Here is a 5,294-nt window from a genome sequence, read left to right on the forward strand (position 1 = left end):
CTTTTTTTTTTTTTAGATTACAGGCGTAGATACTGAACATTTTACTAATAAATATTTCAGTTTGCTTATGGAGGCTAATGCTGTCATCTGAATATGGAATTATATTTCTTTCATGCTTCATTATCATTTCATGGTAGTAATGACAGTGAGGCGATGGAATATTTACAGGCTTTTCAGAAGACATTTATCCAATACAGTCCCTGAAGGGCACCTAGGCTTAAAGATACATTATCCTTTTGGAAAGCTCAGCCCAGAATCCCAATTCCTGAATCAGCCAATCAAAACTTTTTTTTTCTCCCTTCAACCCTGATCAAACTTCCATCTCTTCAATTCTCAAGAGTGGATCATTCATCCTCGGAAGTGCCGGGGACAGAAAAAGGGCAAAATGGAATCACAACCTCTGTGGCCACAGTCTATGAAATGGGCATGGACGTTTTGCCTTTACTGCTGCTCGGGCCTCCGCTTCTGCTTGGAACGTATTCTAGCTGATTCCCAGGACTCAGGGGTTGTTCGTTTTATTGAGTGGTGCTGCTATGGGGGTTACAAATGGTCAGTCAGCTGCACATCTTTAGAGACTTACAGAGGAGCCCTGGTGGTGTAGTGGGTTATACACGGGGCTGCTAACTGCAACGTCAGTAGTTCGAAATCACCAGTGGTTCTCTGGGAGAACGATGAGGCTTTTTACGCCTGTAAAGAGTATGCCTCAGAAACCCACAGGAACAGGTCTACCCTGACCGATAGCCTCAGTGCGCATCGGACTCCACTTGAGGGCAGTGGGTTTGGCTTTGTCTAGAGCAGCTGGCCTCTGGTTTTGGCAAGAAGGAGTCCATGGGTACAGGTTTGCTGAAAGCTGGAAGGACAGCATGGAGAAAATGCATGTGGGGAGGGAGGGAGGGCGCTGCTGGCATGTCCCTGCGGGGTCTTGGGGGCTCAGGCAGGACCTTCCGGGGGCAGCTGTGGAGGCAGAGGAAGGCAGTGGGGGGAGGGGTTGCAAGGGAGTTGTCTCTGGGGGCAAGTGTTCTTTGGCTCTTGCCCATCAGACACAGCCCCAGTGCAGGTTCTGGTCTGTTAAAAGAAGCTGGAAATCTGGCTGTTCTTGTGAAATGAAAGCCTTTTAAAGATTGGCAATAAATTCAAGTATCTAAAAACTGCTGTTGTGTGCCAGATAAGACTGGTGCCTGCATGTGCTCAGCTGAGTTCCCTTTTGACCTGTGGCCTAGAGGGTGCCAACAGGTCATATGTATTGTGTGCTCTGGACACCCCATGATGAAGGCAGGTGTGTGTTGGGGCACCTGCAGGTGTTTATTCAGCTTTGAATACCAGACCCTGCTGCCTGGGTTGCCGGCTGCATCAGGCTGGGCAGTGAAGCCCCATGTTTGCCTTCATCCACTTGGCAAGAGGCGATGCCAGGTGGTCAGTCTCTCATTTCTGGTTCATGGTGCTCATTCCTTTAACGTGACCATCATGCGTTGGAGAGGCTACTCTGATAAGACTTTTCTGGCCTTTAAAAATTCTCATTGTGGTAGGAACTGTCGCAGTGCTGTGGCAGTTACATAATCTCCTGTCAACTTGCGAAGAGGTGAGTCTAGTCTGTCAATCAAGTCATCGCCAATGAGGCCTCTGTGTGGGCCTGGCCTTCTCCTGAGGATTCTGGGCACTCCTGTCTTTTTCTCTGGAGGTGGGACACAGACTCTCTGAGTGTGCTTCGTCTCCCTGTGAGACATTCCTGTAGACAAGCACATGGAGCTATGCTGATGGCAGCCAGAGCCCTGGCACTGGAGGAGCCATGTAGGACCCAAGCCAGGGCTGAGATGCTTCCACCACCACTGGGTCCATAAGACTTTCCACCCACTGGCCTGTGATCTTCCTGCACTCAGTGTTGCTCCATGTGTTGCGTGAGTTTGAAGAGGAATTTACCAACTGGTATCGGACATATGTGCTAATAACGATTTTATGAACTTGATCTGGACTGGGCTGGGATGTTTTCTTAATATACAATTACTCTTTGACATAAAGTTCTCTATTACACACATAAAAGTGTCTCGATTTGTTTCTCTAGTCAACGAAGACTAATACACGTGCTTAACGCATTTGCATGCCCTCTCTTCAGCTCAGCTCTATTTGGATTTCATGATCTTTGGGCCGAAAGGACATTCTAGAAGATTCCTGGACTTTCCGACAAAGGCACCTTTCAAATTATTCCCTAACGGGGCAGCCTGTTGCTGTAGGGGGTCCTGCTTGCTCCTCCTACCTGTGGGGTTGACACTCTCTGCGTGTTGGGCAACCCTCCCCACCCCCACCCCATGCAGGCGTTTGCAGGGGAAATCTCTGGCGCTTGCAGCCCCGGGCTGTGGTTCCAGGGTAGACAGCAGAGAAATTGCTCCACTGGCAAAGGTATTCTGTAGCAGAGAAATCTTGGCTACTTGTTCCTGCATCACTGTCCTGTGGAGGGACCTGCCCAAAGGGGACTAAGCCAGGTGCACGGTGACTCATATGTTGCAACCCACTGGGGGCCAGAGCTGAGTTACCTCAGCCACTCTGCAGCCACACGTGTGCCACGTGATGATGGAACCACCGTTGAGGATGGCAGATGGAACTTGCAGTCCAGTGCTGGCGTGCTGGTGTCTCAGCAGGAAAGAGTGAGACCCCCCAGCTTTTCTCCAGGAGAATGAGGGCAGCAGCTTCCTCAGGCTCGGCCTTCTGTAGGCATTTCTATATTTAGGTCTCCATATGATTAAGAAGCAACCAGACTTGGAATTTTCTGGTCTACGTGAGAAGATGAGTCAGGCTGGCCATCATTGATTTGAACATGAAAGCAGTGTGCACGTGTGCCCTGCATCCCTCAGCGGCCCCGAGCTGCATTAAAGCTGTCATGGGACTGCGGCCAGGCCAGGTAGGTGAGCCGGACCTCCAAACCTCCATCCTCTTCTGGAAAAAGCCTGGCCAGACCTGCGGTGGAAGTCTGCATTCTGGAGCAGGGAGAGATTACCTGAAGACGTGTGGCAAGGAGAATTTCCAGGGCTTTGGTGCGTGTGGGGCTGTCTTGGTATCCCCTGGTCTCCTGAGAGCCCCTCCTATTTAGGCGCACAGGTGCAGCATTCCAGAATCCAGCAATGAGGGCATGCCACCTACTCAGGCACCATGGCCCACATTTTTCTCCAAGGCTTGGTCTCTGGGGCCAGGAGGCAGCAGGCTGCTTGTGGAGAGGCCTGAGGAAGGGGCGAGGGAGCTCTCTCTGGGTCCGTCTCAAGTCTGGTTCTTGTCTGCACAGTTTCACAAAGACATTCTGAATAGGGTCTTCAGAGGAAACACTGGATGGCTGGATACATTTGAATTTCAGATAATGAATACTTTTGTTCTGTGTGCAAATATGTCCCAAATATGCACAGGACACAGTCATACTTATACTAAAAAAATATTCATTGTTTATCTGAAATTCAAATGTAAGCGGGCAGCCTGTCTTTCTATTTGCTAAACGGAGCAATCCCAGCCCTGGGATTCTGCGGGTTGGAGACACGGGAGCTTGACTCCCCCAGATTGCTTGACTGGAGGAAACAGGCGCAACACGCTTGGCATCATTTGAGACGGTCTCTTTAGAAATTGTATGGACACGATGGCGAAATTTTGATGGGTTTGCCACCCATGCTTCAGCTGGCCCGTTTTTCTCATCCAAGACCTCTGTGGACCGTGTATGAGCTGGGGGAAGTTGTGCTCCGTTCACTACACATCTCACAGAACGAAAGACAGTGCCCTGTGGAATGGCTGCACCAGCGACTCCCACCCCAGCCCGTCCTGGCACTGGCAAAGTTCACACCGACACTGGGTCTGCTCACCGACTACCCAGCTAGGACTCCTGCCTCTGCCCAGCCTTCTGAGGTCTGCTCTCTGTTTCCAGAGGGCCTGGCTGGCCTGAGAAGGTGACAGCTCGGCTTCCTAGCAGGAACACGGTGTCCTCCCTCCCCAGGTCCGGTACCCTCTCGCAACACAGCCTGAGACACAGGGAAAGGTCTAGAAGGTTGTGTACTAGGGTTTTCACCTTAACTACCTCTGGCAAATGAGACTGAGTGGGCGGAGGCACGCTGACCTGCAATGTTTTGTATCCTTTGACCTTGTTTAAAGGAGCTGTGGGGTTGTAGCAAATTACAAGTTGGCCTGTCAACCACAAGGCCAGCAGTTCGAAACCACCAGCAGCGACATGGGAGAAAGAGGAGGCTTTCTCCTCCCATCAAGAGCTGCTTGGGTGCCATTGGGTCAGGTCTGATTCACAGCACCCCGATGTGCAACAGAAAAGTGAAGAGTTTCAGTCTCAGAAACCTGCAGGGGCAGCCTTACCCTGTCCTTTTGCTCGCTTCAGCAGCACCTATGTTAAAATTGGAGCGATACAGAGAAGGTTAGCATGGCCCTGGTGCAAGGATGCCCCTGTCCTACAGTGGATTTCAATTCACTGCCATTGAGTTGAGGCCGACTCCCATGTGACCCTACAGCACAGGGTAGAACTGCCCCTGTGGGTTTCTGAGACTGTAAATCTCTACGGGAGTAGAAAGCCTCCTCTTTGTCTCGAGGAAGGAGTGGCTGGTGGTTTGAAATTGCAACCTGGTGGTTAGCAGCACATCTCATAAGCAGGACAGCAGCGGGGCCCCTTTGTTTGAACTGGTGGCCTCAAAGACTGGTGTTTTTAGAACAAAAGCACCAACAATAATAAAGAGGAAAGAAAGTATGTGGGCCTCTTGGGACGCTTTTGCCCAATGGTTGAGGTAGAAGTCAAGGAAGGGCACTCTGGGCAATCGCAAGACAGCTCCACACTTGACTGGTGTCTGCTTGGGCTGCGCAGACATCACGTCGAGGCCACACCCCCATGGTCAGGGCACAGTGTGGGGCGCATACTTCTTCAGGAGCATTTGAACACGTTACACCTGGTTCCCAAAGCCAATTGTCCTTGGGTAGAGTTCAACTCCTGGAGACTCCATCTGAGTTAGTTTATTGTGCCAACCTGGCTGATAAACACAGGTGGGGTTAATTGAAGGGTGGAGAGATAAATGGCTCAGTGAGCCTCGCCTTTCTAGTTCTCGGGTCTCTTGCTTTCTGATGGTTGGACCAGGGTGAAGCTGCCTTAGCCAGTTCCCTGCTTTAGCTAGCAAGGCTCACTTCCTGCAAGACATATCTGAGAAGAAGCCCCATGGACCTACCCCGATGCAGCCCTGGGTGCTGGAGCAGCCGTGTGGAGACCCCTGCCAGCGCTGAGAGCTTACACATTCACTGATTCAGCTTTCCTCCTGCAGTCGGCATCATTGCAT

General features: G+C 51.1%; 1 non-coding gene across 1 annotated transcript; it reads left to right on the plus strand.

Moving 5' to 3' along the window:
- The first annotated feature begins 4,341 nt into the window (after positions 1-4,341).
- LOC115870804 lies at positions 4,342-4,447 on the plus strand. Its single transcript, XR_004046930.1, has one exon. It is a non-coding gene; the product is annotated as a U6 spliceosomal RNA (small nuclear RNA).
- Positions 4,448-5,294: the final 847 nt, after the last annotated feature.

The sequence above is a fragment of the Echinops telfairi genome, unplaced genomic scaffold (genome assembly GCF_000313985.2).
Source record: "Echinops telfairi isolate 266 unplaced genomic scaffold, ASM31398v2 ScPeMD7_2291;HRSCAF=2852, whole genome shotgun sequence".
Classification (NCBI taxonomy): Eukaryota; Metazoa; Chordata; class Mammalia; order Afrosoricida; family Tenrecidae; genus Echinops; species Echinops telfairi.